Below are 26,976 nucleotides of genomic sequence, written 5' to 3'. Positions count from 1 at the left end.
TCACTCAAGCCTCTGGCATCTTTTTCAGCTTCATTAGGGAAGAATCTCCATGCGCTCATTTAATTTAGTTTATTAACCTCAATTCTGAATAAAATGTTAGTCTCTAACTTAATTTTGGAATTTTTTAAAACAATAACCGGGAAAGTTTTTGTGTTTCATTTATGCGATCATTGATGTGAAAATGGCTGTGTCAATATCTTAGTATCTACATTAGACAAAGTCAATCATCACAGTCATTTAAAAACTCCTTTCTATATAAATGGGAACTATTCTCTTATGTAGAGTATAAACATGGTCTCAAACAGTCAAAAAAAAAAAAAATCCCACATTGTAGTTACAAAGCTTCTTACCAGAGGAATTTGGTTTGTGATACATGTGTTCCGCTATCAAGTCACATTTTTTATAAAGAGAATTTTGCACCTTAAACTCAAATCAATAAAACATGTAGGAAAACTGAGAAATACTTTTATTTCCTTTTTGGCTTACCTTAGTCCTCACTGGAGGACACCTTTTATTTTTTTGGATAAACATCTTTCAGTTTTATAAGTAGCAATTGAAACGTTACACAAATTGCCAAACTTTCTTTCATATAAAAGAGCAATATATTTCTTTGTATGCTTGTAAAAATAATTGTTTATTTCTTACTCTTTCTTTTATGAGATTGAAAGTACTAGAACACAAAAGAAACAGGCTTCAGAGAGAAAAAAAATCAAAGGAGACAAAGAGATGAAACCGAAACGCTTCACAAAATGCTCTTGGAAGTACATTGTAGAAAAGTAAACGAGCAAATGTCTCCATTGCATGTGAATTGGAAAACATGACACATAGCTGTCAAAATCCACTCCAGCAGGCCGGGCACAGTGGCTCACGCCAGTAATCCCAGCACTCTGGGAGCCCAAGGTGGGTGGTTCACCTGAGTTCAGAAGTTCAAGACCAGCCTGGCCAACGTGGTTAAACCCCCATCTCTATTAAAAACACAAAAATTAGCCAAGTGTGGTTGTGCACACCTGTAATCCCAGCTACTCGGGAGGCTGAGGCAGGAGAATTCCTTGAACCCAGGAGGCGGAGGTTGCAGTGAGCCAAGATTGTGCCACTGTACTCCAGCTTGGGCGACAGAGCGAGACTCTTATCTAAAAAAAAAAAAAAAAGAAGAAGAAAAAGAAAAAATCCACTCAAGCAGTCCCTATCAACGTGACTGTGTAGTTTATTTCATGAACAAAAGCGGAGTGTGCGGGAATCTCCCATCAGCTGTGCCCAGATTTTTCGTAAATATTGGTTAAGTGAAGCGGGTTAGCCGCTCCTCTTCCCCCTCTGCTGTTTGCTCTGGCACCTCTGTAGTTAGCATTAGAGCCACTGCAGGTAACTGTGCTTTCAGTCTGTTTCAATTCTGGCTTCTTGTGTTTGCAATCAAGTCATCCCACAGGATACAATCAATCGGCACCACTTTCTTTACACATTGGGCTCAAAATGAGCTGGTCTGATTGGTCAGAACCAAATTTCTATTTCTTCCACCAAGAGTGGTAACAGCCACTCTGATAAAACAAAGTCAATTCTAGAGAGAAAGTCCATGCAATTTAGAACTGTTCTGCCCTTGTGAAGAAAAATGGGTCATACCTTTTGGATGCTAAAAGATGTTACTGAGCCACAGGTACTACCTGCCTGTCTTTTGACTATGTTCAACATTATGTAGGTGATCTTGGATTAATTTGTTAATTAATTCAATAAACACTGAGTGTCTATAAATGCCAGGCTGGGTCCTGGGGAAACCAACGTGGGTTAGACCATGATTCACATACTCAAGGGTACTTCTGGTCTCGTGGGGGTGACCAAGAGGTAAACAAGTATAAATAAATAGTTATCGATGCTGGGGTAGCAGTTCATGCATAGCACGCAAGGTTGAAAGAGGAAGTAGTCGGCTGTCACTAGGTAGGCAGAATAGAGACGGGAGTGAGAGCTAAGGAAGCCTTCCTGGATGTGATGACCGCAACCGATGCTTCCCTAAGTCTTCCTGTTTGCCTTCAAAGAAGGTCTTTCTCAATTTTTACAATAAACCAATGCAAAACGCCCAACTTATTCTTCAAAGAAAACTATTATTCAGGCTACAAGGTCCATACAATACCCATCCATATAATACTGATACAATACAGACAATATCATCAGAAATAACAGTAATTATCTGGGATGATGGCCATGTCCCAGGCACTGTATTAAGCAGTTTTTAATCTTCCAACAACCCCAGGAACTATTAGTATCCAAATTTACACATGAAGATGAACGCAGATCAAGAATGTCCAGAAGGTCATCCACTTAGTAACCAGCCGAATTAAGGTTTGAATCCGAGCGCTCTGACTACAGAGGTCAAGGTCCGAGCAACAGCAAGGAAAGCCTTTCCGAGTATTCTGAATTCAAGAGCTCGAGAGCTAGGGTCTGTGATTCTGGGCGGGCCCCCCAGCAACCGACCTCAGGAACCATGAGGTTGGTTTGGTGCTCACGTGTGTTCGTGTGATCTCTGTACATGGGTGCCTCGTAACGTTTATTGCTATGCTCATGAAAAAGCATTGAAATATTAAACGAAGACAGTATGAGAAACCTGAATGTAAAAGGTAAGCTTGATAATTCCAACAGTATGCATCTTTTATTTTTTCTAAAATAAAGATAAGCCCCAGTGTCTGTCTGTCTAGCACCTGTTCCAAAAGGATTTCAAACCACGCAGCAGAAGTGCCCCATTTTCCTCATATAAATATTTATGAAGTTTTAATGTGCTTTTGCATTGGAAGTTATCAATCCTTTTCCCTCTTCAATTACAAAACCTTATCACGTACAAAGAAGCTTCTTAGAAAGGAAGTTAATGAACAGCAAATTTGTTATGTTGTTGATTTTCACTTCCCACCATGGCACTGTGTTTCTGGACACAGGGCCATCATTACCGCAATTATACTAATACACTTCCATTATTTAACAATCAGCCACACACATTGTAGAAGAGGAAGCAGTACAAGTCTGAAGGAGGAAAGTTCAGATACTGCTTTTAGCCTGATAATTTCAACAGTCAATGCTTTTTCATGGACAATGTTATACTAGCTGATTAACATAAACACATAAATAATCTAGCAGATATAAAAGCAGCTTGTGCTACATAGGGTTTTTTGTTTTTTGTTTTAAGACAGTCTCCCTCTGTTGCCCAGGCTGGAGCACAGTGGCATGATCTTGGCTCACTGCAACCTCCGCCTCCTGGGTTCAAGCGATTCTCTTGCCTCAGCCTCCTGAATAGCTGGGACTATAGGCACGTACCACCATGCTCAGCTAATTTTTGTATTTTTAGTAAAGATGGGGTTTCACCATGTTGGCCAGGTTGATCTCGAACTCCTGTCCTCAAGTTATCCACCCCCCTCAGCTTCCCAAAGTGCTGGGATTATAGGCGTGAGCCACCACGCCAAGCCTACGCAGGGAGTTTGGTCATAGCTTTATAAATGCCTCAAAATAATTACAATAATTATATTGATAGTTTTATAGTTATACTAATATATATTACATGATACCATGTCCTACTCAATTCATGATTACTACTATTTCATAAGTATAGTATCTGTGTACATATCTGTCCACCCACCCAGCCATCCACACGTCCAGCCATCCAGCCACTCAAGAAGCATTAATTACGAGCCTGCTAAGTGTCAGGTGCCGTGTTGGGCAGTGAAAGACAAATGGGACAAGTGAATGAAAGAACAACCTTCAGAGGAAGGAGAGAGGCAGAAGAGAGGCATACTGTGGGATTCCACCTCCATTTCTCAGTTGGTTAAAACTGCAGCTTTGTGTTTGCCTTCACTGGCATTACACCACTTCTTCTGGAAGCAAGCCAGCTGTTGACAGACAGAAGATCAGACCTTCGGCGGCAGTCCTTCTGGACTGATGAATAGCTGCAGGAGCCCCTCCTGGTGTGGAAGGAGCTGAGATCCACCGGGAGATTACATGGTTTCTGGGGTCTTTAATTGCATGGCCGGGTCAGCGACCATCAGTCCGCTGCCTACACAATGCCTTTGTTTCTCAGATGGTAGCAGAGGACATCCTTCAGGAGACACGTAAAGCACATGATTAGGGAAACAAATAAAAGATGGAAGTTCACCCTCACACAGCACTGGCAACGCAGTGCATCCCAGGAAGTAACCACTGATGGATGGCACGCCAGGAAACAGTGGCCCTGCTGCCAGGTGCCCCTCTGCCTGGTGGCTGGCGAGTTTCCTTTGACATGCCTGGTCAGAATTATATTTCAAAAACACAAACATGTAGAGGGAGTATGTGGTACAATCAGAAGTCTGATATTGAGGGCCAGATTTCTATCACAGCACAGCATACTTATTTGCAGCATCTAAGACATAAAGACGCCTAATAAAAAACATTAAGGGACTAAAAACACATTTATAGTCTCATACAAATGGAATTTCCTTAACCAGGGACCAAGATTTGTCCAGCAAAACAAAAACAAAAAACACTCACTATAAATTTTTCTTCTGGATGTGTTCACTTATTTAATGAAAGTTTATTAAATTCTTGATCTTTTCAAAGTATCCTTTGTAGACAAAAGACGTAAAAGCATGAAAATATCAGATTCTGCCTTGGGGAAGTTTAAAACGTCACTGGGGGTATAGGACTTATCAGGCACATGAGAGAGAGACAGAGAGCCTGCGCCAGGATGTGAAGAGCCCAGATTTCATGTAAGTTGCTGAGGGGATTCAAAGCAAATATTGATCATGGTGGGGCAGAAATAAACATCCGTGAGGTTAGTGGACGTGGGCTTGAGGACTGTAGCAGAGGGTTTTGCGTCTCTAGCGTCTCTTCTATCTGGATGACCCCCGGTCTAATTCTCGGGACAACGGGGATTTACATAAACATAAGAAGAGTTAATCTTCCCGCCTCCTGGCACGCAAGTGTGCAATCCACTAGAACAGGGGTCCCAAACTCCTGGGCCACAGATACCTGTCCGTGGCCTGATAGGAATTGGGCCACACAGCAGGAGGCGAGTGAAGCTTCATCTGTATTTACAGCCACTCCTCATTGCTTACGTTACTGCCAGAGCCCCACCTCCTGTCAGATCAGCAGAAGCACTAGATTCTCACAGGAGCTCGAACCCTAATGTGAACTGCACATGCAAGGGATCTAGGTTGCATGTTCCTTACGAGAATCTAAGGCCTGGTGACCTGTCACTGTCTCCCATCACCCCTAGATGGGACTGTCTAGTTGCGGGAAAACAAGCTCAGGACTCCCACTGATTCTACGTATTATGAGTTGTATAATTATTTCATTATATATTACAATGTAATAATAATAGAAATAAAGTACATAATAAATGTAATGAGCTTGAATCATCCCCAAACCACCCCCTCAACCCCATTCCATGGAAAAAATGCTTCACAAAACTGGTCCCTGGTGCCGGAAGGGTTGGGGACCGCTGCACTAGAACACCACCAGTGTGTGAGCAGGGCATCACATCGTAAAACACCTCGCCCCAGTCCCAGGATGGCTACTGCAGACAGGTGAGCTTCACCTCCTGCCATGCCATTTACACACCATCCTGGAAACGCACAACAGGTGAAACAGTCATTTGGGGCAAGTGGTGAAGTGCAGGCTTTTTGAAGGCATAGCTGATAAGTAAACATGTCGTCCGTACTTCTAAAAAAAATTCTTAATTCACATAAATGATTTTTGGATGTCTCCTCTGTTCCCACACATTATCCTAAGTGCTTTGAGTATGACAGTGATAAAGACAGAGTCATGGCTTCATCCTTCCCCAAAGTACAACCACAGGAGCCCACGACATCTTTTCTCCTAGAGCCACACAATGGGCACCCACTGATATGTCATGAATGGATGGAAAAGTGAGTAAATTATAGAAGGTTTTGAAATCCAAACATGGAGATGTCAATGGCGATTTCCATGTAACTGCAGAAGAATCTATTACTGAATTCTGTGACGAACACTAAAAACTAAATCCACACTTAATAAATGCTTATGTAACACAATGAAATATCTAATAATCTTTTCTTACATTATTATGATCCTTATATTTTACTTGATTTTCTTCAAAAAAGCATGAAATATCTATTAACATCATAACTCTAAGCCAAGGAATCTGGACCTAGTCCTATCAAATGTGTACCAGAACCAAGACTGTGTCCCATTGAAAGCAGAAATATTTCAGCCCCTTCCAAGAAGCACTCAGCACCTTCTTCTCCCCCAGTACCTTGTGTCTTCCCAGTGTCAATCCAGAGCATATCAGAATTGAACTACCAGATAAAAGTGAAATGCGAAGCGATATTTTGGTGCCGTTACGTTTGGTTTTGTGGTATCAGCAACTTTTAGATAATATTAATATGAACAAATTAACCTCTCATAGGTTTTGTTATTTTTCATAAGTAATAAAAGAATGCTCAACAGAAAGCCCCCCGCTCTTGAGTGTTACATAAAAGTGATCTCAAATTTTTAATATGGCGCAAAGCTTGTTAATCCTGCTTGGATTTCATGCTTAAACCTTCATTAGTACATTAGTCTTCCAAATATAATTTATTTAGACTTAAGTACTCCAACTTTTATGATGAAGTGGCAAAAGCTGTGCCGTATTTCACAAATTGCAGATGACACTTTCTAGACTAGAAGTAAGGGATTCAGTGCTAAAGTTCAATTTTTCATGGTTTTGTCAAAAGTTTAGTATTTGGGCACCTTCACAACCTGATGACCTTTCCGTCGGCTGCCACGCTTCAGTTCTGTCTCTTGTGTTTGCACTTGGTCTGTTGACAACCATGTTGCAGGAAAAATGAACCCCAGCACACAGCAGCAGGACATACACAAGATCTACCTGAAAGGAGCAGAGTTCAAATCCTGCCTTTCCCTCTGCAAGTGTACAACAAGGGTATGAGGACACCATGAGCCCTGACTTATTTCTTCGGGGCTCCATGAGGACTGGAATTAAAACTTCAGTGACCGTCACTATACTGTGTGGGGAAAACTGGGGTGGAAAGGGCACATCCTGATGGATTTAGAGACCAAGCCAACATGGCACCCTGACTGTGATCTCTTATTGGATTAAATCTACCCATTTAATGAAAGCACGGGTTGGAGTTTCATTTTTTCTCTCTTTAGGGGCCATATATCCTTTCAGGACCGTCTTGCACATGGTCTGGATTTTGTAGTACGAAGCTGGGTCCTGGCTCACCTCTATAGGTAACAAATGCTGTGGGGTTGTTGCTTCATCTAAGTCACAAAATTCTTTCATTTTGATGTACGTGAAGAAAGAAAGACGTTGCTATTGCAGTTTTCAAACATATTTTCATTTTTAAAAAATGGTGTAAAATAAAAAGGGTCTGAGCTTACTCTTCAGCTTTCTTTTGTGGAATTTCTCTTTGCCAGGCAGGGTACGCCCTATAGCCTTAGTGAAATGACTCTGATCGTCTTAGAGGGGCAAATGATAGCATCCTTTTCTGAACACAATGCTCCCACTTTGCAAGAGTCAAGGGTTGCTGGAATATCTTGATTTCTGTTAACATCTGTTTTTTTTGGATAGAGGGAAAGTAATTTTTAGAAAGTACATAATGGGGCCAATTTTGGTCTATTATATGCTTAATGTGTGAGATTACAAGGGGAAACTATAGCAAAAAAGCTCCCCCAAACATGGAGTTTGACAAGCAACAGTGCATTTGCGGGACAACATCTAGGATGGCAAGAGAGTAAGACACACCATCCCATGGGGAACAATTAGAGAAACAGAGATGATTTGAGTGAGAAAGAGCAGACCAACGCACAGTGGCTGGAGCTACACCAGCCTGGGCAGCCCAATGCAAGCAATAATTTTACCATCATCATGACTGTCTCAGGAAACAGACCATCTCAAACGAGAGCACATTCTCCTGGCCCCAGTTATGAATCAACTCCTGAGGGAATGTTTTCAAAAATATTTGAAGATTAGCCAGGGAAATGAACTAGATGACCAAAAACGTCACTTGTAATTCCAAAGTTTGATGATATTTTGTTTAAATGTTCTGTCTAGACTTGCGCTGTTGCTAGAAGTCACTGACCTCTATCCGGAATGACAACCGCTCAGGCCAATGAGAGCTAAAGCACTAAGAGAGGGGACTGTGCCTGTCCTGTGTCCCCAAGGGTTGTGGCAAGGGTGCCCATTAGCAGGAGCCAGTGGGGATGCCTCAGGAAACCCATCTCTGTGTCCTCTTTGACTGCTACCTTCTAACTGGACAGTGGGCAGTGTTCAGTCACTAGGCTCGCCATGTTGTAATCCCCATGGGGCAGAAAAACCCTATCGATCAATATACTTAGCAACCGTGACCTCTGAGGGGACCATTTAGCCAATAAGGAAGAAAAAGTGAGAGTCTATTGCTGGAGAACAGCAATGTGGAGCAACGTGGTGCTTGGTTGAAGGAAAATTTCTGTCTGGGTCTGTCTGGCTGGGCAGTAATCTGAATGGAAGAGCTTTGACGTCCCTTGGAGGTATCACTCCAACTCCTCAAACAAGGTAGCAGCATCTGAGTCCCAGAGAAAAGTTCAGCCCAACACACTGTATTCACTTGGACAAAGGTCATTTGTTTCTGCACTCAATTTTGTAGTTCTAGGGACATGGGAATGAATGGGAAGATGGAAAGGGCCATTCTGTGTGGCATTTGGCTGAGTGTGGGGGCAGTGGGCCGTAGAGGGGAGCAGGAATCACAGTGTCCGGACCAGCAGACAACAGGAAGGGGCTGGAGCCTTAGGGAGGGGGCAAGAAGCAGGTCATCAAGAGCAGAGAAGACCAACGACAGAAGTGGTCGGGGCCGGAAGGAGCAGAATGCATCGCAGATGGACAGAAGATGACTTTTAAATTTCTTGTGAAATTGACATTTCTGCAGGATGGACAGCAAACACTTTCATCCATATTATTTTTCTTTGATCTCTCAAACAGCTCTGGGAAGCAGGCACTACCATCTTTGTTTTATAGATGGGGAAACTGAGTCATCACGAGCAAATATGCTTTCCTGAGGACACACAGTCACTAGCTAGATCAATCTCCAACTTTGGATTCCAAATTGCATAGTGTTCCCCTGTGCCTTTCACTTTCTTGCAGCTCCTCTCTGCCCCAGTTTTAAGCTAATTACATGAATGACAGAGTAACTAATTTCTTCTTTCATTCCAATGTTTAGGTGCTGTTTATATATAAAAATCTCTGCATTGTGGGAATTACTACATCAGTAAAACTTTCACACTTCTTAAAATACAGATACAATACAGGACAGGCATCCTCTGCGGACTTGTCCACTCTGGTCGTCTCTGCATGATTTTTATTGTTCTTATTACCTCTGTTTTTTAAGTTCTCCCCAACTGTGAAGGAAATGAAATAAAAAAAAACAAATTTAATGTTGCAAATAAAATACCAAGTGGCTTTTTGCTGCTGGGGGCATTTCAGTAAATGATTTCAACTTTCCTTCTAGCTTCTTCTTAAAGCCAAGGAAATCAAAATGCTGACACACAGGCACCAGGGTGCTCAGCAAGTGGCTGTATTTGATGTCTGTGGGCAGAAGGCTCAGGTCCGGAGTTATCATGAGGCAGGAGCCCAGGTTGGTGTTGTGGGATGCCCTGGCTGGAAACTCCACCCCTGGGGCTACATTGCTTCTGCCCCTAGAGGGTGGTGTTAAGGCCATCCAACCCTAGGCTACTTCAAAGTGACTTCACAGAGGCTGTCTAAAGGAAGAGGCGGAGCTGCAGGGCAAGCACAGAGAGGGCACCAGGTGGGAATATGCAAGGCACAGCACACTGGCCACAGTGCAGAGGTTTTAACATCTTGCTGGAGTTATTTGGTGAGATAAAGTGAAAGGAGTTTTGAAGACCTCTGCTAGGTCCAGGGTAAATGTGCACGTAGCATCACATCCTACTCTGAGTACCAGATGACGCTGTCCTCTGAGCCTGACATTCCTGCAGATGACTGGGAATGTGAGATGAGCATCCAAGGAAGAAGCACATGTCTGATTTAGGTCAGAGAGCGCTGGCTAATCAGACACCTAAGGGATCTGCAAAGAGGAAGTGCAGGTTCCCAGGAGAGGCCACTGGAAAGCCAGGCTGTGAAGAGGCAATGACAGCCCAGTCCGCCCTATGTGGCAAAGAGCTTCTGGACACTGTAGCTTCTTCTCACCATTTGCTGTCCTCTTCCTCCCAAGTCAGGTTCCCATGTCAGTTTCTTTCCTCTGACAAGTCTGGCTCATAAGGGCAAAAATATGTTGAGAGCAGAGTCCAAAGCCTCAAAGTGGAATCTAAGCTTACAACTCAAAGCAAAGCCCCTGAGTTTCTGTGGACCTTTGCTAGACTCCATGTGTACCACTGGGTGTGCCCTAATTCTCTTGGCCACATTACTGTTGAAAAAGCCTTCAAGATTCAGTGTGGTCTCATTCTGTTGCCCACACATAAAATGTGCATCGGAATTCCTTCTCTTCCAAACTCACTGAGTGGGGCACCTGCAGAAGGGTCCATCTGTTTTTTTCCTTCAGGGTTACTTTAAACCTATTATGCCTCATGCATTTGGCGGGCACAAGAAAATGAACAAAGGCCTTGACTGTGTGTGAACTTATAGCTCAGTGTTAGATAACATTCTTATTTCCTAATTTCAGGGACCTTAATCAGTCACAGGCGTTTTCTGTGAGTGTAATCATTTTTCTTTTATTTGATCCCATGACTTATCTTTGTACGCCCTTTAATCCTCTCATCTTACCTTTGGGAACCTTTTTTTCAATTGCATTTTAACTATTACAATTAATCATCCATTATTCATCCATTTATCCATCCATCTATCCATCATCCTTTAATCCATCCATCTCCCATCAATCCATTCATCATCCATCCATCAATCATCCATCCATTCATCCATCCATAATCCATTCATCCATTTGTTGCCCATCCATCATCCTTTCATTCATCTATCTGTCCATCACTCATCCATCCATCATCTATTCATTATCCATCTATCCATTCATCATCCATCTATTCACCATCCATCTATCCATTCACCATCCATCCATCCATGAACATGTTCTAAGCATCAGGTGCAGTGTGAGCCCTGCTGCACAAAGGACCCTTTTCTCAAGAAGCCCACATCCTAGAGTAGGGAGACAAATGCAGATAAAATGAGAGCTTTAGGAGCACTGAGGAAGGAGCCCTGGACTTAAGGAATGAAGGAAGGTCCCACAGACCGAGTGGCATAGAGAAGGATCACGATGAAGGAGAAGGGCTCACCAGGCATAGAAAACTGAGCAAGGTGTTTAGACAGTGGGAACAGCACGTGGCAAGAAACCAAAGCAGGAAAGAGCATGGAGCATTCCAGGAATGGGGAGAAGTTCAGTGGGGATGAAGCATGGGGTATACGGTGGGGAGTGTAGGAAGGACTGAGGCAGAAGGACCAGCTGGGGCCAGAATGTGAAGGGCTTCCAACGCCAGAGTCAGCTTCCAACTCCTCGTCTTCCTTGTCCTTTGTTCTATCCTCATTTATCATCATGACAACAGCAGCCACAAGTACGGCTGCTCGACTCCACGGATACCATCAACTCTTAGGACTGTTTTTTGCATGCTGACTACAGGCCAGGCATGTGCTAAACATGCATTGCCTTGTTTATGCCTCAAAATAAGCTATGGGTAGATACTGTTGTGATTCCCACTTTATAGATGACAAAGTGAGGACAGACTGGGCTCCCTGTCCTGGGCTATAGAGCTGGCACTCAGGGGCACTGGAATCTACCTGCAGGCAGGCTTGCTGTGGAGCCCATGCTTTAAGCCCTGCAAGCTGTCCCTCGCCTCAGTGGCTCCTTTCTCTCTGCTTGACCTTTCATATGTCCAGCCTCTGCTCTGCAAGGCTGAGCCTCCTGCAGAACCTTCCTGAAGATGGCATTGAGGTAATCCCCAACCCTCGGACTCCCTAGGCCGTGTGTACAGCAGCTCATTTCACTCTGTATCTCAGGCACACATCACCACTCAGTTCTTAATCCTATAGGCGTTTGTCTCTTTTCAGGAGATGGTCACTGAAGACCCAGCATTGTGAATGGGATCCTGAGCTCACTCTTCCAAATGGTTGTGCTGAGTGCAGCCTCGATGCCAGGCAGTCACTAAGGACCGGGGCCAGGCTTCCCCACCTGCTGAGACATCCCATCCATGTATCCAGCCTCCTCAGGTTGAGGCAGAGGGGACTGGCGTGTGGCATGCCTGCTTCTGCATCTACCCAATTCACTCTTTTTTTTTTAGATGGAGTCTCACTCTGTCACCCAGCCTGGAGTGCAGTGGTGCGATCTCAGCTCACTGCAACCTCCGCTTCTGGGTTCAAGCAATTCTCCTGCCTCTGGCTCCTGAGTAGTTGGGATTACAGGCATGCGCCACCACACCCGGCTAACTTTTGTATTTTTAGTAGAGACAGGGTTTCACCATGTTGGCCAGGCTGGTCTCAAATTCCTGACCTCAAGTGGTCCACCTGCCGCTGCTTCCCAAAGTGCTGGGATTACAGGCGTGAGACACCACACCCAGCCCCAATTCATTCATTTAGCAAAAGCCCGCCAACCCTCCAGCCAGCTGTGCTGGAGGCTGGGGATTTCACCAAAATTCACGTGTATGCTTCTGCCCTTTGGGAGTTCAAAGTCTGGTGGGAAGCAGACAAAATGTGAAGAGTGTATATTACAGCCTGTGCTGTTTTTTCTATGAAAGCGACAAACACACTAATGGGAGATTGAAAATGAGAAGGTGGTGAGGAACAGACCTCTTTGAAGCGATGCTATGGAGGCTGAGAGCAAAGCTGGAAGGTGCTGGCCTTGTGGACAGGTTTGGGGAGGAATGTTCCCACACAGGGCAGAGGCAGGAAAGAGCAGAGCAGCCCAGGAATAGAAATAAGATAGTGGGGTTAGAGCACACAGCAGGTGGGAGGCATAAGATAATGCTGGCGAGGTTGGCAGGCCAGGCAAATACCAGGGTGAAGAGTCTGGGAGAGTTTGGGTTTTGCTTGAGCTGCCATAAGGAGTTTTGCCTTTTTTTTTTCAGGCAGAGTCTTGCTCTGTCACCCAGGCTGGAGAGCAGTAGCACAATCTCTGCTCACTGCAACCTCCGCCTCCCGGGTTCAAGTGATTCTCATGCCTCAGTCTTCTGAGTAGCTGGGATTACAGGCGCCTGCCACCACAGCTGGCTAATTTTTGTATTTTTAGTAGAGATGGAGTTTTGCCATGTTAGTCAGGCTGGTATTGAACTCCTGCCCTAAAGTGATATGCCTGCCTCAGCCTCTCAAAGTGCTGGGATTACAGGCATGAGTCACTGGGCCCAGCCTATGAGGAGCCTTTATGGGGTTATAAACCGGGATTACCATTGTTTAGTTTATGCGTTAATCCTTCCAGCTGCTGAGCGGAGGATAGATGGGGGTGAGCAGCAGGAGGGGAAGCCTGGAGGAAGTTAGCAGGTGACCGCATGAGTCCAGATGAAAGGTGATGATGGTTTGGATTGGTTCAGTGCAGGGTCACTGGGAAGGAGGAGCTGGATGGATTCAAGATTGATGTGTATAGAAGGAGATGGATCAGAGGGGGTGGGTGAGGAAAGAGAGGATTCCTAATGTTCTGGTTTGAGTGATGGAGAAGACTAAGGTGGGGGGAATAGGGGACAGGATTAGGCCAAAATTTAAGACTTCCAAGATTAGTTGACAAAGATAATTCAACAATGTTGAATGCTGTGAACAATAGCTTAACATAGGGATTGAGAAGGTAGAACTCTGGAGCCAGCAAGCTCGAATTTAAATCTTGGCTCTACTAATAACTAGCTCTATTAGTCCATTCTCACACTGCTATAAAGAAATGCCTGAGACTGGATAATTTATAAAGAAAATAGGTTTAATTTGCTCATGGTTCTACAGGCTGTACAGGAAGCATGACTGGGAGGCCTCAGAAAACTTACAACCCTGGCAGAAGGTGAGGGGGAAGCAGGCACGTCTTACATGGCTGGAGGAGGAAGAGAGAGAAGGGGGAGGGCTACACACTTTTAAACCAGATCTCATGAGCACTTATTCACTATCACAAGAGCAGCACCAAGGGGGAAGTCTGCCCCCACCATCCAATCACCTCCCACTAGGCTCCACCTCCAAGTTGGGGATTACAATTTGACATAAGATTTGGGTGGGGACACAGATCCAAACCATATCACTAGCTGTGTGCCTTTGGGAAAGTTGCTTAACTTCTCTGTGACTTGCTTTTTTCATTTTAAAAATGAGGACAATCTTTTGTGGTCCTTATGAGAACTGCATGAGTTAATATACACATATAAAATGTGTAGAATAGTGCCTGGTACATAGTAAACAACAGCCACCACCCAATAAGTTATAGTCATTACTAACAACAAACATACATTGAGCACCCTGTCTGCTGGAGGCACCCCTGTGGGTGCAAACGGACATAGGGACATCAGCTTTACCTTCCAGAGGCTTATGTTCGATGGGAGTAATAAACACAGACTTGTTCATAAAATATACCTTTAGTTACTCCTTGTGTCAGCCAATGGCCACATTATTACAGAGAAAGAATAATAACAGGATTCCAAGAGAAATGTGACATGGGAATCAACCACAAAGATGTCTATATTCATCCATCACACATACTTAACTTACAATTCTAAATCTCTGTTTGTACTTCAGTAGATGGGATCCCCTTTGGGAACATTTTGAAAATGTCCTTCACTACCAGTTGATTACAAAACTTCTGAAGTGGTTAAAGGATACTTGAAAAGATCAGATTAAAGCATGGAGGCCAGTGGAATTTTGAAAGATATGCCAAAGACCCATTTCAGCATGTGACCATCTGGTCCTCCTCAAATGGCCTTAACTTGACTGGTCTAGAGCTGCGGGTTTCTACCATGTAATTCTGCAGGAGGCAGAAACATTCAGCTTACTCCAATGGGAGAGAGTTGCCAGCCTTTGCCAAAGGGGCATTGTAATGGATTTTTAATTTTTTTATCTTTTTGAAAAGGACAGACCTCTGGGCGCAGTGGCTCATGCCTGTAATCCCAGCACTTTGGGAGGCCAAGGTGGGTGGGTCACGAGGTCAGGAGATCAAGACCATCCTGGCTAACATGGTGAAATCCCATCTCTACTAAAAATATAAAAAATTAGCCAGGTGTGATGGCCCGTGCCTGTGGTCCCAGCTATTCAGGAGGCTGAGGCAAGAGAATCACTTGAACCTGGGAGGCAGAGGTTGCAGTGAGCCGAGATTGTGCCATTGCACTCCAGCCTAGGCGACAGAGCGAGACTTCATCTCAAAAAAAAAAAAAAAAAAAAAAAAAAGACAAACCACATGCAATAGGCAAGGCTAAATAAACATTTCCAGAAGACAATGAACTCAGGTAACCAGTATGACGGTTAAGGTTTTGCTTAATTTGCAAAGTCACTGTAATCTGATGGCAACAACGGACAAAATCTATTTGATTCCTGCCACTGGTCAAACACATTAGAGAAATGTGCTTACTGGATTAATTTATTGTGTGGTTTAAACTGGGCACTTTAAAGAAAACTCAGCTGTGAAACCCAGAGAAGGGGTAGATTCTTTCTTTCAAAAGATAAAGAAACAACAATGGCATTATCATACCTTTTAAACACATGAGAGAGGGCCAGGTGCGGTGGCTCACGCCTGTAATCCCAGAACTTTGGGAAGCTGAAGCGAGTGGATCACATGAGGTCAGGAGTTCGAGACCAGCCTGGCCAACATGGCAAAATCCCACCTCCACTAAAAATACGAAAATTAGCTGCATGTGGTGGCATGCGCTTGTAGTCCCAGCTACTTGGTAGGCTAAGGCAGAAGAATCTCTTGAATCCGGGAGGCGGAGGTTGTAGTGAGCTTGCGTTATTGTGCTCCAGCCTGGGCAACCGAGTGAGACTCTGTCTCACGAAATAAAATGAAATGAAATAAAATAAAATAAAATAAAACACGTGAGAGAGGCCTGACATGAGAAACCAAAGTTGAGGGGTTGATTTGGAAACAGAGAGACTGCTGTTGTACAGCCTGAAATGCGCTGGAAGCAGTGATGTTCCTTCTGGAAAAGTTACACTTGTGAAATGAAGAGAACCCCATTCAAGAAACATTCTAGGTGCTTATTAGGAGAAGATAATGAAAAACATACATAAGACTTTAAATACAGCGTGTTATGTAAGTAAATGTTAAATCAAACTTTGGAGTGGCTCAGTTTCAAACAACTAAATATCCTTGGTGCTTCTGTCCCTTGCCAGCAGTCACAGACACCAAATAAGTTCATATGCTCAAAAAAAAAAAAAAAAAAAACCTTCCTGGACACTGTCAGCCCACCTGTGTGCAGACTAGAGAGGAATCCTTTCAGCTTTCTGAGACAAATAAAAGGCAAGGAATCAAAGGGAAGTGTACACCTCACCATTTATCAGGAAGCCGACTTGGGTAATCTGGCTGAACCAGTGACAAATAAAACACGATTTAATGTAGCATTTCTCACACGTAGAGAAAGTCTCCAATTCTCAGAGACCCCCGGTGTTGACTTACAATATTTTTATCCCAATAGTATTTAAATGTATGCAAGAATAAAATGAAATATAAATGTATGTGTATAACACACCAATCAAAACAAATTCACAAATGAAATACAGAGTCAATTACCAACCCAAGACCACTCAACTGAAGGATATTAATGCAGCCTAATGGGTAAAGTGGTCTTGTTGAAGCAAAATTGCTCACTCAGAGCTTCAGAGTAGAAAGTTGCAACCCTGGTTCTAGGTCTGCAGTGAATGTTTCTGTATTTGCCTGCAATCGTACCCTTGTGTATAATGTCTGTTGACATACATACGTAACACAGAATACTAGGAACATCCTCAAAACTTTGTCTCAACAGGATAATCAGACCTCACGTGGCCCCCAAAATTCTGCTGGCAGGCCATGCTTGAATGCCTATGGCAGTGAGGTAGAATTTGATAGCCTTGTTACTTTAAGCTAAGGTCGCATGATTGTAGTATTAAAAAATCTGCACTAATTATGTATCCGCCTTAAATATTGTTCTCCTTTATATGTAGATCTTAAAAAGTTAACTCTTTAAAAGCAGAGCTTACCATGGGTGGGCGGCTCGGGGGTGGAGAGATGTGGGTCAAAGGACACAAAATTTCGGTTAAGAGGAATAAGTTCAAGATCTACTGGGCAATATAGTAACTACAGATAATACCAGTGTATCATATTCTGGAAATTTGCTAAAAGAATAGATTTTAAGTGTTCTCACCACACACAAAAAAATGTGTGAAATAATACATATGTTGGTCAGGTACAGTGGCTCATGCGCATAATCCCAGCACTTTGGGAGGCTCAGGTGGGTGGATCACCTAAGATCAGGGGTTCGAGATCAGCTTGGCCAACATGGCGAAACCCCATCTCTACTAAAAATACAAACATTAGCCAGGTGTGGTGGTGTGTGCTTGTAATCCCAGCTACTCAGGAGGTTGAGAAAGGAGAAACGCTTGAACCCGGGAGGCAGAGGTTGCAGTGAGCCGAGATCGTACCATTGCACTCCAGCCTGGGCAACAAGAGCAAGACTCCATCCCCCACCCAAAAAACAAGAACAAAAACAAAAACCAACAATTAACCAATATGTTAATTAGCCCAGTTTAGCCCTTCAACAATATATACATATTTCAAAACAACATGTATATGATAAATATATACAATTCTTAAATTTTTCAATAAAGATAAATATAATTTTAAAAATCTGCATTATGTATCAATCTTAAATATTGTTGAATTCTTAGACACCAATTTTAAATGTGACTATTTATATGATAAACTTGGGAACTGATATCTAAAAGACAGGGGTCCATGAAACAGTTAAGTTACCTAAAAGTTGGAAATAAGGTGAAAAGCTCACTATGTCTGCTTTGAAAGTAAAACCCGATCACCGTCTCACAAGCTGGCCTAGAATGTATCTAAGTGGGGCAGAGGTTAGCAGACCGCCTCCAGGGGCCTGTTTCTCATAAAGTTTTATAGGAATGCAGCTACTTAATGTGCTGCTTATGGCAGCTTTTGTGTTGTGGCAACAGAGTAGGGTAACTGCGACAGAGACTGCATGGTCTGCAAAGCCTGAGATGTTTAATAACTGGCCCTTCACAGAAAACGTTTGTAGACCCTCATTCTAGGGGATGCTATTTGGGTTGATTTACCATTTCCTATTGATTAGTGACCCGATTCTGTAAAGTTAGATGTTAACTTGTAGAAGACTGAGAAATGGCAAGTGATACCTGTCAGGTAGAAAAGATAAACCGCTCAAGTGATGGTTTCATTTCCTGGAAGAACAAGAGCCGGTTCTGGATGTGAGCTAGCAGGCTTCTCTATACCTTCCTTGTTCTCCCCCAGCCTGCTTCGGCATCCTGCTGGTTCCCTCATCAATCAGCTGCATAAATCTTTGACAGACGCTCACTATAGGTTTATGTGAGAGCCATGGTTTTAACTTTCTGAAGTGTGTGCTTTGACATAACTTATTTGTCTACATTTGATTGAAGACATATTTACTGAGCAACTCTGATTGGCTCAATGACCTACTGGGCTCCTTCTATGTCGCTGAATCATGTTGGATGCTAGGTGGGATACAAGAGTGGGTAAGAACTGGAGTTGATAGAAAATAACTCATCCACTCATATAACTACAATACATCAATACATGTGCTCAGAAATAAATTTGTGTAGTAAAAGTCATAGTTAATGGTAACTGCCTGATTAGTTATAGTTAGTTGCTGGTGGGTGAGATTATGAATACTTAAAGATTTCCTCCTTTCCTTTCTGTAATCTTCTGTAAGGAGCATCTGTTGCTGCTTATAAAATAAAAGAAGAGGGGAATTTGATTTTAACTTTTCAAAAATGCCAATCAGGGAAAATCAGGGAGTGTCATTTGGCTTCAGTGGGAGACTAGGGGACAAAGGAAAAATTCAGATAGGGCAGGGGAGCTAGGCTATAGAGGCCTTGGAAGCTGGGCTGACAAATTTGACCCATCATTTTCGGTAAGAGGAAGCTGTTGTGGCTTTAAGATGGGAAGAAGAGAAAGAGGTAGAAATCTGCCGTGCAATCCAGACCTGAGATAAAGAAGACATGGACCCAGGTGGAGGCAGGGGTGGTGAGGAAGACACGGCTAGGTGAGGAGCTATTTGTAAAGACAGACTTAGAGATGACGAAGCAAAGATGAGCTGGTTGGAAAGGGCACTGATTAGGGGCCCTACAGGGAGTGACAAGGCATCTTTTGGACAAAGTCCAGTGGTGAACTCTGGAAGAAGCCAGCTGCATCTGATCTGTCCTTGAATCCCTGAGGCCGAGCCTAGTGCCCAGAACATAGAACATGCTCAGGATACATGTCCCAGGCTTGAGCGGAAGGGAGGCAAGTTGAGGGTTTTGTCGGTGCAGCCTGGAGGCTGTGCACCACAGGAGGTCCACAGCAAGACTGTGAGTGACCCTGTGGGAAAGGACAGTCGTGTGCTTCCCTACTGGGGTTGCAGAGGAAGCACGACCAAGCCAGGAGTCTGAAGAGGAGCAGCACAAAGATGGAATGGGAGTCAGGGAATTTCTCATTGCTGGGAACTAAATGACTGATTTAAGGAAGGCTGGGTGGTTGGGCATCCGAGGACACAGAGGTAAGCCTGAGAAACAGCCCTGGGTTTGGCATGCAGGAGCCTGCCTGGCTGCATTTGGTATTTATATATCACTGGTGCCCAACAAATAGTCAATGAATTTGGAGGCTAAAGTGAAGACACTTAGGTGGCCGTGTATCAGAGGGAAGCGATGCTGGTAGGTACATCTTTGGGAAGGGAGGGAGGTTATGAGTGGAGAAGCAACAACATGCTTCACGGGCCTGAAAGCCCCAGAGAGCGGGTGGCACGTGGAAGGCCTAAGTCTCCACCACGCATGGGGTGACATCACCTCCGTGAACTGCAGGAATGGGAGAGAGAAGGGACTGGGGCTTCAACGTGCAGTTATGGTTCTTCATTTCACACAAAGGCACGTGTTCCAGATTAACATCACTGTTTCCTAAGAAGCATGAAGATGCAAACCAGGTATCTCATCATGGGGTGGGGCTGGCATTCAGTCAAGACGGACAGCCACAATGGGCCTTGCTCTCCTCCCTCGAGTCCACGGCCCGCCCTGCCAAGCCCCCTGTGGGAGATGCAGATGCAGGACAGGAGAGGGGTGAGTCACCGGTGCAGACGCCCATGCTCTCCAGCGTCAGCAGACACATTTCCAAGACTGAATCTCGACCCTGCCACGGCAGAGGGGAGGTCACGCTATCAGGAAGGTCTGCACCTTTTTATGGTCTAATGAAGTGTAAGATGACAGAATTTACACAACCAGGAGAGAGACCAGAAGGGCCCGGCAAGTCTCATCACCCACATGCTGGGTTTGTCTCCAGCTCCTGGAGCTACTGGGAGGGGCCATATGTTCTGCACTTCACCAGCTCTTGCAGTGAAATATTTGCTATCTGGTTTGTGGACGCAAAATGTGCAACCAGGACCAGCGTAGCCTCTAGCTCGTGTGAATCCTGCAGCTTCTGTTTCTGGGCCTGAAGACAGAGATCCAGCACCTCCCCTGCTGCCCCTACCCGGCTGTGGGTGCCGGGGATCTCTGCCTGCACCTCCGTACGAGGCTGAGTGCCTGGCACGCATCCTTGCAAAGCAAATGAACAACCCATTACAAACAGACTCAGTTTTCATCTCAAGGTAGGTCTGTGCTTAAACCTGACAATACGCTCTTTCCATTTTATTTTTCTTTAAACCCCACCAAATTTCATGTGTGTTTATGAATATACTGTTACTGCCAAATTCCTGGCACTTTATTCATATTAAAAACTCCCAGCTGTGGTGAGAAAAGAGAACATTTTTCAAGAGGGGAAGAAATGACTTTTCCCAATATATCAAAAATATGTCCCATTTTATTACCACTATCTGATATCAAAGAGTAAGGAAGGTAGGCTTGAGCAGAAGGTCTGTAGATTCCAGAGATTTCTTTCAGGGAGTCTGTATCTTTTTATGGTGAGCTTTGTGCTTTTGGGGCCCTAGGAATAAGGAATTTAAGTTATGTAGTCAAGTCCTCAGTCTCACTTTAAAACTACCTCCTTACCAGGTTGAAGACCGCAATAAGTTTAGACTAACCACCTGAAGGTTTTTTTTGGGGGCAATTATCTAGATGATTCAGTAAAGTGTAAGAAAAAGTAATTTCAAAGCCTTGGACAATGACAGGAGGATGAGGCAACCCAGCCCTGCTGAAAACGTATCCACCTAATCACCATCGAGATAAGCGGGCCTGACCATCCCGCTGAAATGGCTGGTGTTCATGTCAAGTCACACCAACAATCATGTCTGCTGCAGTGCATGAGTCATTTTAGGCATAACAGCCACCGGCCAATTTCAATGACTACCCATGACTCAGCCGTATTGTCAAGTTCGCAGCCCCTTCTGGCCTCCAGCTAATGCGTTGGGATTCTACCGCAGAAACGCTCCCATAAACCTCTGCTCATCAAGCGTCATCAGCCCCATGCATCATGTGACCCTGTGTGTAGGAAGCTGCTGCTGCTTCCCACAGTGTGTCTCGGACCGTCTTACACATCTAAACAAAACCAAGTTTTCATTTTTAGACTTCAGTGAGTTTTTTTTTTTTTACTAAATCAGAGAAAAATAAACATTTAGAATTACAAATGAAATACATATGAAGTTTCTCTACATGTCAGTAATATTCCCTGATAATGAAACAATAAGGATGCATTCTTTTAAAATAAGTCTTTCTATCCCTCTCTCTCTAGCTAATTGAGATTGTGCATGACCTCGAGAAAGGCATTAAGGTTTGTTCTATTAACAAACATAGACAGTGTGCATCTGATCAAAGCAATGCTTTTTGGACGAATGATTGACTAATAAAAACAAAATGCCCACTGGCACAAAATACAGGCACTCGATGGGGTCTTCCACACACACCATGATCTATGTATATAGTCCATCAACAGAAGGAAGGCCAGTGACTTAGACACTAGTTACCAGACCATTACCACCTGCGAGATGCTCTTTAATATTCACTGTTCTATTAATTAGAATATTCTATGAATTGGTATTTCCATGCAGGGTCTGACCTGGGCCACATACCGAGGTGGAACAGGTGCAAGCTGTTAAGGTTGGCAAGAAGTGCAGCTCACACAGGGACCGGATGGTCTGAGGGCACTAGGAGGGAGCAGGAAGGACTCCAGACTTCCTAGGTCTTCAGTTAACTCAACGGTTTTTGTCTTTGAAAATGGAGTATCAGATTAATAACCATGACATTGATCCCCAAACACGATCAGATGCCTTCAAGTATGGTCTCAAGGCTCAGGAAGTTTATGCTCTAATTATGAAAATGAAATTGAACAGTAACCAACACCAATAAAAGCAGGAGCATTTGGAGGTTAAGAACCAGAATTTTGGAGTCAGAAAAATCAGCACGACTCCTGGCTCCATCTCCCACTACGTGGTGAGATCTTGGGCAAGGGATTTGCCTCCCTCAGCCTCAGCATCTTAATGGACAACACCACGATATAATGGCTCCTACACCGTGGAGCTGCTGTGGGATGCCAATAAGATAATGTGTGCAAAGAGCTCAGTTACGGTGCCCAGTGAACTCTCCAGGAACGTTAGCTATTTATGGCAAGAGCAATATCAGCAGCAATAAAGCTCCAGACGAGAAGCTCTAAATGGTTCAGAATGTTCAAAGGAGAGAGGATTCTCAATAGGTTGGAGTCTCCAAGACTCTAGAGAAAGAGCCCAGGATGCGGTTTGAGATGGATGTTGGAGAGTTGTTAGGACTTATATTTTGTGTATGTGATGGGGGCAGGGTGGTGGTGGTTAAATCAAAGCAACAGAGATGCTGTAAGCAAAGACACAGATATTGTAAATGCACATGGAATGTTCTAGAAACAGTAGACCAGTCTGGGCAGGGCATAAATTTCTCATATGGGAGGTAATAGGAAGTGACCCTAGAAAGGCGGGGTTGTCCAGGCTGGAAAAGAGTATGAGCATCAGGCTAAAGTAGTCAGAATTTCTTCCACAGGCCAAATGGTTATTGAACAATGGAGTGAGAAAAAGGGATCATTTGAGAAAGGATAACATGATGTGTGCCGTGGGTTGAACCGTTCTTCCAAAAAGATATGTTTAACTTCTACTTCCCGGCACCTGTGATGGTGACTTTATTTAAAAATAGGTTCTTTGCAGACGTAACCAAGCTAAGCTGAGGTCATACTGGAGTAGTGTGGGCCTTACAAGCAGAAGGAAATTTGAACAGACATGCAGAGAGGAGGCTGCCATGAAACGAAACAAAGATACAGAAGAGAAACAGGGGAAAAGGCCAAGTGACAAGGGAGGCAGAGACTGGAGTGTTGTTGCCACGAGCCAAAAACGCCAGGGAACTCCAGGCAAGCACCAGAAGCTGGAAGAAGCGAGGAAGGATCCCTCCCAGAGCCTTGGGAGGCAACGTGGCCCTGCCAGAAGTCACAAGTCCTGGATTTAGGATTTCGGCCTTCCAGAGCTGTGAGAGACCAAGTTTCTGTTGTTTGAAGCCACTCAGTTTGTGGTGCTTCATTACAGCAGCCCTGGGAGATGGGGAACTGGCGAAGTACAGGGAAGACATGATGTAGTCACCAGATGAGAGAGTGGTGGTGACAAGGAACAGAGCTGAGAAGCCATTCTTAGAGTGGATCAAAGACCTGGAGATACAATGGTGAAATGAAGAAAGAAAAAGGGAAGTGGTAAGAACCCAGAGAGCCAAGGTGCTCCCATTGATAGAAACAAAGACCAGGCAGAAACAAAAACAGAGGCGTTGGCTCTGAGCAAGACCTTCTACCTTGAGCAGAGAGGCCTGCCCCAGAGGGAGGCAGCAGGCTAGTTCAGCCATGCTGTCATTCACATAAAGAACGTCCAGGCAAAGAATGGGCGGGCCTCTTTTTGCAAGGTCCGAGCTTGTCCAGTGGAAAGGCTCTGGGGCTGCAATGCACAGGATGTATAGGGCCAGTGCCAGTCCTCCTTATCCACTTCCATCCACTCTTGTCTTAATGCCTTGGCAATTAAAACTTCCAAACATCTCAGTCAGTTCTTCTTCCAATGTGGCTGGAGATCCATCCCATGTGGGGAAATTCTACTCCGAAACTTATTCCCATGGGTTTATAGCTATTAGTACCTGTGGAAAACTTTTGCTTTATTTCAAGATCTTCAGAAAAATAAACAGGGCATACCATAATTGTTGGTTAATTTGTTTTCAGTTAATTGATTCCAGATTTCAGCCTTTCTGATTATTACCACTTTCACCTTTTTCAGCCTATCCTTAAGTTCACTGAACTGTAATTTTGTATAAATTTAATGACTATTCAATGACATTATGAAGTCTGAAAATCTTGCTTGTTTATCTTGAGGTGTCCTACCCTGTAATCCGAGGGTTTGAAAAACCCCAAAATGCTCTACTACTTCTCTCTCTCTCTTTAACCAGAAGAAGATAAAGGTCACTCCGCAGTCAGAGTAATTGCTGCAGTGGATTGAAGATATTTTTAAAAACTTTCTCTCAAAATTACAGATTTAAGATGACAACGAAAGTAAAATTGCAGTTGAACTCCAAAGCAAAACCTTCAACTAAGAATACAAACTACTCACAACGTGCAATTTTGCCGGGGCCAAGAGGCAAAATAGCTTCGTGTCAACAGAATTCTCATAATCTCTGAGTGTCTACAGAACTCAAGTGGCTTCAAGTTGTATAAAGTCCCCAAATCACTGCAGGTTCGCAGACGTGCATGTCTCTGAAATTCTCTAACATTTTTCCAAAGGTCAAAGTGAGACTCGATCTTTAAACCACTGAAAGAAAAAATGTCTCCTTTCAATTGAAATTAAAAATTAAAATTAAAAATTTTCATATTGTTGCAGATGGTAGAATACAGGCGAAATTGTGTACAAACTTCCATACTGGTTCCTTTCAACTGGACATCTTTTGTGAAAGTTCAGGTGCCCAACTAGTCATCAGGGAAGGAGTAAGGAAGGAAGAATGAATTATGGAGACAACGATGGTCAGGTTTTTAATTCGGTAAAAACCACAAAAAACCTTTATTTCTAAACTGAAAGTTTCTTACCTTAATAACTAATCAGAGTATAAATTTTATTTAATCTAAACTAGAAAGTATTCTTTATTTGACATGCGTATTAATATGTCATATGCCTTCCTACCAACACCTATTGGAAAGAATTACAGTCTGAGGGAGAAGAAATAGCTTGGTTCAGTTGTTACTAAAATCATATTTAAGGTAAATATTGCAGCAGACGTTTTATTTTATAAAAAGCAAGTATAGTGAAATTCCTGTGTGGAATGGAGGTGCTTCAGCCAAGAAAAATTATGTTTTACACATTTCAGACGTTCTTTTTGAATAAATATAGAAGCATAAACATGCAGAAATACAGAAGTCAGGAAGAAAAATGATTTGGGCATAAACTCTATCAAAGCATCAAATACCATTTTACTGAAGAGCTGTTCAATTTTTAGATAAGAAATCGTGTTTCACAAACATACCCTAAATACCCTTTGCTTATCTGACAGGATTTGATCAAATATCTTTTGAGGTACAGTTTTCCTTCCTACTCCCACAAATTCTTCAGAAACTGCTTAGCAGAACTATTTAAAAAAATAAGTTTCATAACTTTGGGCAACATGAAAGTGTGACCCACAGAGACTGTGCTATGGCCCAGTTCTGTGTTGGGAGTGTGGCTGTCTGTGATGGACTTCACTCTCTGTGGTAGATGTATTCTTGCAGAAATCAAGCAAATCAGTGTGTGTGTGTGTGTGTGTGTGTGTATGTGTATGAACCAAAGTAAGTCATCTTTTCAATGTCCCTAGGAGTTCACCCAGGGGTTGAAGGAATTCTGCAACAAATTATTCACAGTAGGAGCTGCCAATGCAAGGCTGCCAGTGGTGAATGCCTTGGCTGCTGAACTGCCAGCTCCTATCTCCAGCCCCTGGTTCCTCATGGAGAAGCCACCTCCTACTTCAGAGGCTAGAAATGGAAATCTCCCCACCCCTGGGAGCCAGCTCCAGTCAATGGATCTGCTGGGAAACTTTCTGGAAACATTTTCTTTCCTAACAAAACGAGTAATGCAAGGGAGGAAACATGGCTTCCCTTTCCCTGCCATTAGACATTGTTGGGTGAAGATGTGATGCTTGGAACTGGAGCTTTCCATCACCTGTGACTAGCAGAAAGTGCAGAGAATTGCAGAAAGGCTGGCCCAGGATGCAGGTGCTGTCAGCTGCTAAATTAGCCTCGCCTACCAGTGCCACCTCTGGGTGACCGTGTCTATGAGACAATAAGCTCCTCATTGCTGAGGTCACTCTGGGTCAGGTATTCTGTTACTCACATCAAACAGAAAGCAGATTCCCGCTTCATGCCCTGTCTCCAAGGCATTTTCCTCTGGGAAATCCCTCTCATCCCTCAAGGCTTAGTCTATGAGCAACTCAAGGGACTGCAAATGAAAATGTGGCACCCTTTATTCATAAATTATTAAGAATTTAAAGACAGTGATAGCAGAGCATTAAACCAACCATGGGGCCCTTCTAGGTGTGGGGCCTTGTGTGACCACTCGGATTGCACACTCATGAAGTTGGCCCTATTTACAGGCTTATCTTACCTACCAAATGGGTAGCACATTTTTTCTGTAATATTATAGGCTTTCCAGGCCACACAGTCTTTGTCACAACTACCCAACTCTGCGCTATTCTAAGTAGATTAGGTAGGTTGGAACCCACCCACAGTCACAAGAATGGGCATGAGAACCACGTTTGCCAAGAGTAACCCCAAGTTCTTGGCCAGGGTGGATTGGCTCGGGAATAGGCACCTGACGGAAGCCAGGCCATCTGGACACCACCAAGTCTTTCTGGAAGGTACTTGGGAAAGATGGTACCTTTCCCCTGGAGTTCCA

General features: G+C 43.8%; 1 protein-coding gene across 2 annotated transcripts in view; it reads right to left on the bottom strand.

The window, feature by feature from the left end:
- Nucleotides 1-26,976, bottom strand: part of ADAM12 (ADAM metallopeptidase domain 12) — a 384,755-nt gene that overhangs the window by 165,063 nt on the left and 192,716 nt on the right. The gene's annotated exons all lie outside the window — the stretch shown is intronic.

Source organism: Symphalangus syndactylus, chromosome 2 (genome assembly GCF_028878055.3).
Source record: "Symphalangus syndactylus isolate Jambi chromosome 2, NHGRI_mSymSyn1-v2.1_pri, whole genome shotgun sequence".
Lineage (NCBI taxonomy): Eukaryota > Metazoa > Chordata > Mammalia > Primates > Hylobatidae > Symphalangus > Symphalangus syndactylus.
This window is presented reverse-complemented; position numbering and strand designations above follow the sequence as displayed.